This window comes from Protopterus annectens, chromosome 1.part0 (genome assembly GCF_019279795.1).
Source record: "Protopterus annectens isolate FY-2018-M chromosome 1.part0, PAN1.0, whole genome shotgun sequence".
NCBI lineage: Eukaryota > Metazoa > Chordata > Ceratodontiformes > Protopteridae > Protopterus > Protopterus annectens.
Genome location: NC_056725.1, coordinates 715,039,165 through 715,049,196, shown reverse-complemented (window position 1 = coordinate 715,049,196; position 10,032 = coordinate 715,039,165).

The window sequence follows — 10,032 nt, the reverse complement described above, 5'->3', positions numbered from 1 at the left end:
GGTTTGTGAACTTATTTCCAAGGATTCCTGATACTGCAGGAGCTCTGCCTTTTGCTGTAATGCACTTGTTATTGCACTTGAGTTCAAAACCATTTTGTTTTACATTAAGTGGGTTTCTTTCTGCACTCTGGTGGGAGCAGAGGGCCGATTCAACCCAACCAAGTTGGAAACTGCTGGTGGAAGGCTTACTGTGTGTTTATCTGACTGGCCCGAGGGCTTAACTGTGTGAAAGTCTTTCATGTTTAAAAAAATGTGTCCTGATCTTTAACACATACAAAAATAACTGATAATGTACTTTCCAAGTTGCCAGCAGAGTTCCCAAAAGGTGGAAAAAGTGAAAGAGGAGTAATGTGTAAATTATTTGGTACCACCACCCCCAACACTCAAAATACACACACAAGTACTTAACAATATATGCATGTACTTGGAACAATCACCAAGGTACTCACTTTAGTTAACATTTACTGTAGAATTCCTAGTGTCATAACTAGGGGACCCAAAAGTCAGTTTATACAATGGAATGTTGATGCCAACCTCTGAATATTCCCTATCATCTCAGCAGAAAATCTGTAGAAATTTCAGAGTCTGCAAGTTCATATTTAGATCTCACAAAAGAAGAAGCATCATTTATAAGACCATGCCTCTCTGTTTTGCGGATGACTGTGCTCTTTGCATGGTCTTTCATTTCAATGTTCGGCCAGTGTCCAGCTTTTACTCATTCAAGCCAATAACACAATTTTTGTATATTTCCAGGTCACACCCATACCTCTTCCTGGTATCCAGACCTTTCTTGGACATGGCATCTTTAATCAAGTAACTTACCAGCTAATATTAGGCAGTATTACAAAGTGCAAAGAGATATTAAGAAAATGACACTTAGACTGTTTATCTAGGATGTCCAACAGAAATTAAATTAATCCATTTCTGTGTCACTTGTTATTCCTATGTTCATATTTTCATAACTGAGAGCCCTACTTGTTATTGAGGGGGATGGTGTGAACTGTCATGGTGAGTGATAGGAAAATTCATTGCCAATGTCCATTTATATTGCATACCTAAGATATTCCTAGTTGTCTGTTAGTAATTACGAAAATAAAAATTATTTCCATATGTACATCATCATCATCTTCTTTCAGCAGTTCCCGTTAGGGTTCGCCACAGCAGATCACCTGTTTCCATTTCTTCCTGTCCTCTGCATCTTGCTCTGCACACCAACCACCTGCATGTCCTCTCTCACCACATCCATAAACCTTATCTTAGGCCTTCCTCTTTTCCTGTTATCTGGTAGCTTCATCCTTAGCATCTTTTTCCCAATATACTCAGCATCCCTCCTCAGCACATCTCCAAACCAACGTAATCGTGCCTCTCTGGCTTTGTCTCCAAACCTTCCAACCTGGGCTGACCCTCTTCCTAATCCTGCCCACCCTCGTCAGACCCAGTGCAAATCTTAACATCTTTAATTCTGCCACATCTAGCTCAAACTCCAGCCTTTTTGTCAGTGTCACTGTCTCCAAGCCATATAACATAGATGGTCTCACTACCCTCTTGTAGACCTTCCCTTTCACTCTTACAGGTACTCGTCTGTCACAAATCACTCCTGACACTCTTCTCCACCCACTCCATCCTGCCTGTACTCTCTTCTTCATCTCTCTTCCACACTCACTGTTACTCTGAACTATTGCCCCAAGTATTTAAACTCATCCACCTTCGTCACCTCTACTCCTTGAATCCTCACCATTCCTCTATCCTCCATCTCATTCACACACATATATTCTGTCTTAGTCCTGCTGACCTTCATTCCTCTTCTCTCTAGAGCATATCTCCATCTCTCCAGTATCTCCTCCACCTGTTCCCTACTCTCACTACAGATCACAATGTCATCTGCAAACATCATAGTCCACGGGGACTCCTGTCTGATCTCGTCTGTCAACCTGTCCATCACCATTGCAAATAAGAAAGGGCTCAGAGCTGATCCTTGATGTAACCCCACCTCCACCTTAAACGCATCCGTCACTCCCACCGCAGACCTCACCGCTGTCACACTACCCTCGTACATATCCTGTACTACTCTTACATACTTTTCTGACACTCCTGACTTCCTCATACAATACCACAACTCCTCTCTAGGCACCCTGTCATATGCTTTCTCTAAGTCTACAAAAACACAATGCAACTCCTTCCGACATTCTCTGTACTTCTCCATCAACACTCTCAGAGCAAAGATCGCATTTGTAGTGCTCTTTCCTGTCATGAAACCATACTGCTGATCACTAATCATCACGTCCCTTCTTAACCTAGCTTCCACTACTCTTTCCTATAACTTCATGCTGTGACTGATCAATTTTATCCCTCTGTAGTTACTACAGCTCTGCACATCACCCTTATTCTTAAAACATCGGTACCAAACACTTTTTCTCCATTCCTACATACTACTTCAAAAAAACGAGTGACTTACAAACTGTTGCATGGTATCAGGGGAAACAACATATTTCTGAAGAAAAAACATCTTTGATATTTGCACTGCAAGTTGTTCATCTTTAGTTATATTTAGTGTATTAGTAATTATACAATTATAGGTTCATAGGTTCACACTAGGCTATCTGCCCTAGGGCATTTATAAGCCTAGCCAGAGTATGTTTGGCTTTCGCCACCCATTTTAAATTAATTTTGCTATGCCCTTTTTCGAGGTTAGTATACTGTGCCTCTGTCTAACAGTGACACAGAAGTGATACCCAGGGTAAACCTACGATCTCCCATCCACTCATCAAGATTCCTCTTGAAGAGAGTCAATGAGGAACTCTGCCTAACCTGAAATGGGATTTTATTCCAGAGTGAAGGGAGCCTCTGGGTTATGAATCTGTCCCTCCAGCATGTCCTATTTATTTCAGTGCTGAGGTTCAAGTCTCTCGAGCGTGTAGCTCGATGGGATTTGGATTTTTTGAGGTGGAACATGTCCCTTAATTCCGGGTTGGACATGGCTTTATACGTCAGGCACAGGTCGCCTCTGAGCAGGCGGTATGCCACTGAGTAGAGCTGGAGTTTCTTTAACTGGGCAGCATATGGCATCTGGTTGAGCCCTTTGATCCTCTTGGTGAGGTACTTTTGGGGTCTTTCCAGTTGCTGCAGGTGTTTGGTAAGGTACATCCCAAAAGGGGCATTGCAGTGTTATTATTATATTATTATATTATTATGCATATGTTTTCATATTTCTGTAAATATCTCAATAAACATGCACTCAGAGAGGAATTACTCGTCATGTTAAAGCTTATGTCTGGTTAAAAAATATGTCTAGGTAGTACAGTTTCCAATATATGGCAATTTGTTTGTGAAAGTTTAATAAAAATATAATTTAGGTTGTGTACTTTTTAAAATGTTATAGTATTTATGGAAGGACTATGAATGCATTGTTATCACTGCAAAGAATACTTCTTACTGATAACATTGCTATTCGTATAGTTGTAATAGCATTTATTGTTCAGAAAAGATTTGTATTAGTTTATTGTATGCTTTTCAAGTTTATTATTCAGAAGATGCTCTGGAATGCAAGATGTGTGTAGGCTACTAGAGGTGTGACATTCCAGTCCACATAGGGGTTAATGAGATGTAAGGTGTTAACAGACACTTTTAAACATGTGAATTTTTCACCAAACCCAGTTACACAAACCCTATCGCTCTTCACCTCTTATGAATAACTTCATTGTTAAGGCTGTTATAATCTTGATCATAACATATTACATTCATTGATGTGTCACCATGGGTTTGATAATACTAGTTTATATGAGAATTGTTTCACTGTGAATATTTGTAAATATTCTCCTATGCAATTTCTATTTCTTTTATACATTCAATACTTATAGCTTCATAGGTTCATAGGTGTGTACTAGGCTAATGGCCCTGGAGCCTTTACAAGCCTAGCCCATAGGATTACCCAGGCATCGTGCCACCAGACCTTGGTTCCCAGTGCCTCTGTCGAGTAGAGCTACTGGAGTGATCCCCAGGGTGAATTTTCTATTTCCCATCCACTCATCAAGATTTCTCTTGAAGACGGCCAGTGAGGTGCTCTGTTTGACATGTATGGTAAGTCTATTCCATAGCATGGGCAGCTTCTGGGTTATGAACCTATCCCTCCAGATTGTTCTGTTGATTGTGGTAATGAGGTTGAGGTCTCTGGAGCATGTGGTGCGGAGGGAATGGGATTTCTTTAGATGTAGCATTTCTAACAGAGCTGGGTCAGACATGGCTTTGTAATTCAAGCAGAGATTGCCTCTAAGTAGGCAATATGAGACAGAGAAGAGCTAGAGTTTTCTGAGTCTGTTCATATAGGACAAGTATTTAAGGCCTAGGATCCTCTTTCTGAGGTACTTTTGCGGCATCCCCAGTTGTTGCAGGTGTCTAGTGAGGTACATGCCAAATGGGGCATTGTACTCGATGATTGGCCTAATGAGGGAAGAGTAGAGGGAGACAATGACCTCTTTCTTCCTGAATGCAAAACCCTTAGTAATGAGATGTGCCACATAGAAGGACTTTCTGACCACAGTGGCAATGTGGTGGTCAAAAGAGTGGTTCCTATCAACCTGCGTTCCCAGATCTCTTATAATGCCTTCTGTGTTTAGTGGACTACCATCGATGTGGTAATTCATGGGAACCAGGTTTTTCCCAAAGGGGATGATGACACATTTTTTGGCATTGAACTTAAGGCCATGGTTCTGACACCAGTCATTGGTCTCAGTAAGGCCTTTCTGTAAGATGTCAACATCACTTGGGGAGTTAATAATAGCTCCCAACTTGCAATCATCTGCAAAATTTGTCAGCCAGAGTCCCTTCGTGTTGGCCTGGACTTCAAAGAAGTAGATACCAAACAGGTGAGGACCCAGGACCGATCCCTGTGGGACTCCACTCATGACTGGTCGGCAGTCTGACTTGGAATCAGCTACTTTCACACTGTGGCTTCTATCTGTGAGCCAGTTTGCAACACACTTAGTGATATAGAGGTTGATGCCTAGCTTAGTGAGTTTTTCTATGATTCCTGAGTGGGGAATGGTATCAAAGGCTTTGGTCAGATCAAGATAGGCTGTATGAACCATCTTGCCATCATCCAGAGCTCTGGTGACTGACTCAAATAAGTCGACCAGGTTGAGCAGGCATGATCTATCTTTCACTAAACTAAACTGTGTGGGATCCAGAGTTTAGAGAGTTCTCATATCCTTGTTTATTAGGTCAACGATGATGCGTTCCATAGCTTTGCATATCAGACTCATCAGGCTAATGGGGCGATAGTTCCCCAGGTCTGTAGTTGCTCCTCCTTTGTGGAGAGGGATGACTGCAGCAGTGCGCCATTCGGTAGGGACAAAGCCTGAGGTGAGGCTGTGACTGAACAGGGCACACAGGTGCAGTGCCAGTTCACACTGTAGTTCATGTAGAATATAGCTAGGGATATTGTCAAGTCCCATAGAAGCTGTATTCTTAGCCTTAGACAGTGCTGTTTTAACCTGTGTAGCAGTAGTACTGGGTGCCTGGCAATCTACTGGTATTGTAATTGGTCCTTTGGTGGGGGAGAGAGCGGTAAAGTTGCCACTGAATCTGTCAGCCAGTATATTGGCAATATCTGTTGGCTCGGTGTAGGAGGTACCATTGTGCAGTAACTCAGAGCAAATCTGGGCATTGCCATGGAGATTCTTTACATAACTATAGAAGGCCTTGTGGATGTCTTTACTATCTGCTGCAATTCTGTTTTCATAGCTAGCTTTAGAGGATTTGATGAGGGATCTCATCTTTTTGTTGAGGCTGATAAGAGAGTCTTTCCCATCTTGGGATTTCACCTTATTCTGAATCAGTTTCCTCCTTCTGTTGTACAGTTTGTTTATGGCAGGTGACCACCAGGTTGGCTTACTTTTTTTGGAGGAGAGCATCTTGGTTCTATTGGGTATGGTGAGATCCATGCATTTGTGCATGTGTTCATACAGTGCATTGGTGTATGATTTGGCAGTCATGCAACTATTCTCCATTTACATGGGTGCCATGAGGTTAGACACCTCTGTTTTTAGGAGCCCAAAGTTAGATTTGGAGAAGTTTTTCATGGTGGTTACCTTTGTGGGGCGGATGGGAGGGATGTGGATTTCCAAGGTGATTAGTTTGTGGTAGGATCTAACCTGGAAGGAGATGACTAATGGTGTAGAGCAATGGTAGCCCATGTTAGTAATGACCAGGTCAAGAATGTTGCTACCTCTAGTGGGGGTAAGAACGAGCTGGTCCAGGGCATTGGAATTAATAAATTCCAGGAAACATTTGGCAAGTGTATTAGTACATGTGGAGTTTTCCCAGCTAATGGAGGGGTAGTTGATGTTGCCCAGTATGAGCGTGTTAGGTTGGGCCCTAATATTATCCAGGGTGCTTAGGAACGTGGAGTGTGAGTCTTTGGACTTGGTTGGGGACCTATAGCAGGCTATTTATTTTTATTTTTATTTTATTTTACATTTGTTGACCGGGCTAGTCTGGCTGGATACATGTCCATTTTCAGCAGAGGCCCGAGGAGAAAAGCTCCACTATATATTAGTAAATAATAATGATAAAAATAAACAAAAATAGCACAATAAGATAGAAATTATAAGCATGTAAAGAACTATTCCCAAGTAGCATAGTAACAGTGCAAAAGTAATATATCAAAACTAAACATAGAGTGAGGATTTCTATTTCAAAATCTTTGCAAGAGTAATTAAAGAAGAAATAAAGCAGTAACTCACACAAGACTCTATTCAACTATTTACAGTATTAACCATTTTGATAAACATTTTGTGTCAGGGCACTAGTTTTAAGAGACAGATTTCATCAGCTGGGTGATTTAGATACAAGGTGAGAGGATAGGTTGCAGTAATATAAAGAGAAGTAAAATTACGGGAAAAGTAATATCCAAGTGGATGGTAGGTGAAGTACAGAGGAGGGGTAAAGGTAGTGATAGGGACATGAGGAAGAGTAGTGGAAAGAGCTGAAAAGAGAGATGGAAGCTGAGGTCAGTCAGGATTTGAGCAAGGGCATAGCCAGTGAGTTTTAAAATAGTTTCTTAGTTGTTTTTTGAAAAGTTGTGATGAGCCTAGAGTGGTCAGTTCTATGGGAAGTTTATTCCAGTATGAGCCAATGGTATTTGTAAACAAGGAGACCCCAGCTTTATTGTGTGTTTTGAGGGTGGCCACTAGTAACTTGTTAACTGAGCGAAGGGAAGTAAGATTCCTGTAAGGGACAACAAGGTTATTTAGTATGGGTGTATTAGAAGGGTAATGGAGAATTTTATAGGTAATAACTAATTGATGTAGGAGAATGAGATTTTGAAGTTCAAGCCAGTCAAGCTTTTTGAGATTAACACAATGATGTGTGAGAAATGGGGAACCTGCGGCAAACCTGGCAATGCTGTGGTAGGCTGTGGCAAGTTTCTGAAGGTTAGATTTTGAAAGGTTTATAAAAGATGGGGAGGCATATAATAATGTAGAGATAAGATGAGTTTGGTGGTTGCTGTTAGAAAGGGCTTAAGTCTATAGAGGGCACCTATCTTTTTATTAACAGTTTTGATAGTTAGGTCGATGTGATAATCAAAGTTTAGTTGATTATCTATTGTAGCACCTAGTAGTTTAGTGGAACTATCAGGTGTAATGATAGTGCCATTGTCAGACACAATAGAAAAGGAAAGAGGGGCAGATTTAAGGGTTGGAGAGAAAAGTAATAATTTAGTTTTTTGGGGATTAAGGAGGAGACAGATATCTTGGAACCATTTTTCTGCTGCTGTAAAGACTTTTTGGGTGGAGGAATGAAGTTCAGCTGGAGATACAGCAGAACAGATGAGAGTTGAATCGTCTGCATATTGAATATATGAGAGTGTTGGGAGTGAAATAGACAGGTTGTTTATAAATATGGAGAAGAGAAGGGGTCCTAAGATGGATCCTTGTGGGACACCAATAGTGAATGGGAGCTGAGAGGAGAGATGGCTGTCCCAAAGGACTGCTTGTTGTCTATCTTTCAGATAAGAGTCAAACCAGTGCAATGCCGAAGGTTCAAGCGAGAGCGATTTCAAAGTGTCTAGCAAAAGTTGATGGTTGACCATATCAAAGGCTTTAGAGAGGTCAAGAAACAAAGCAGAAGAGTATAGGTTGTTATTGCGATTTTTGTTGATAGTATCTGTGAAGGAGAGAAGAGCAGTGGAAGTGCTATGGAAAGGTCTAAAGCCGTGTTGGGAGTCTGAAAGTAGGCTATTATGTAAAAGATGATGTAAAAGTTGTTGGTGTATACAACGCTCGATGATTTTAGATAGTGGTGATAATAAGGCTATAGGACGGAAATTAGAAAGTTCATTAGAGTTTCCTCCTTCATGCAGAGGAATGATATGGGAGACTTTCCAGAGGGAAGGGATAGTAGATTTGGTTATTGTTCTGTTAATTAAAATGGAGACTGGGTATGCTAGTTCTGCTGATGCTAGCTGCAGATATTCAGCTGGTAGTTGGTCAGCTGAAGGAGTGCATGGTTTTAGTTTTGAGAGTAACTTTTGTATATAGGTTGTGGAGACTGTACCGAATGTTAGAGTGGGGGTGTTATTTTGAGGGGAGGTGTTTTTAAGGGAAGTGAGGGGAGTCATGTTCTTTGCAAGAGAGGCGACTGTTTCAGTGAAGAAGTTGTTGAATGTATTGGCTATTAAGTTGAGTGGGGTCTGTGCTAAGTTAGCTGGAGTAGGTGTTTTGGCATTTCCTGGATGGAGCAGTTTATTGATTCCTGACCAGAATTTTTTGGGGTTATGATTTTGATTTTCTTGATACTGAAGGTAATAATTCTTTTTATTAAGATGGGTAAGTTTTTTTGTGGTATTTCTAAGGTGTTTGAAGTTTTGATGGTCAGTTGGGTTTTTAGTAGTTCTCCATTTTGTCCATAGTTTATTCCTTAATAGCATTGTTTGCTTAGTTTCTTCAGAAAGCCAAGGGGCAGCTTTGGATCCTGTTCTAATTAAGCGTGAGGGGGCGTGATACTCAAGAATTTGGAGGAATGTGTTGTTGAAATGGGCCACTGCTTCCTCCAGTAGAAGGTGTTTTAGAGCTGATCAGTTACATTGTTTGAGTTCATTGAGGAAAATAGGAAGGTTAAAGTTGTTTTTGTTACGTATAGTACGATAGCTGGCCTGATTGAGACTGTTATTTGTTTGTTTAGTGATATAGGTGAGAAGGTGGTCACTGATATTGTCAAGGAGTATACCAGTTTTATAAGAGAGGGGATTATTGTTGACCAATATCCAGTCTAAGATGGCTTGTTTATTGGTAGATTTGTGAATCCTAGTTGGGGAGTTTATTGTTTGTTGAAAATCAAAGAGGTTGAGGTGATAGGTGGGTTTGGGTGATATGCAGGAGTTCTAATCAATATTGAAGTCTCCTAAGAGTATGGTTTCCTGAGGAAAGCTACAGGAGAGCCAGCTGAGAATTTTTTCAAGGGTATCCAAGTTGTTGCCAGGAGGGATATAGGAATATATTATATATATGGCTTTTCTTTATTTACTTGGAATTTGCTGCAGAGTATTTCAGCATTGGCAGGGGGGAGGGGGTAGGGAGTCAATAGAGGACACCTGTAGTTCAGATTTATAGAGTAAAGCAACTCCACCTATGACCTGAATCACTGTCTTACCCAATATTAGCTGGACCTGAAGTATCTCTGATGCATTATGTTGAGCTACCAGTCTGGAAGTGTGCACATCCTTTATGAATATGGAAACACCACCACCTTTGGAACTTCAGTCCAAGCTCTGAGACCAAAAGGTGTGGAATGAGTTATAGCCTGGTAGTGCAGGGGTGCTTTCTGCTGCCTTAAATCAGGTCTTTGTTACAGCACAAACGTCGATGTTCTCCATTTTAAGGAGTGCTTCGAGCGAGTGCATTTTGAGATTTAGACTTCTATCATTGAGCAGCATGACCCTCAGATTGCATTTGTTTGTAGCTGTTACAGTGGTAATTTGGTCTTTGGAACACCGCTTAAAAAAGGCACTATAGGGATGGCAAGAGCCTTGCCCAG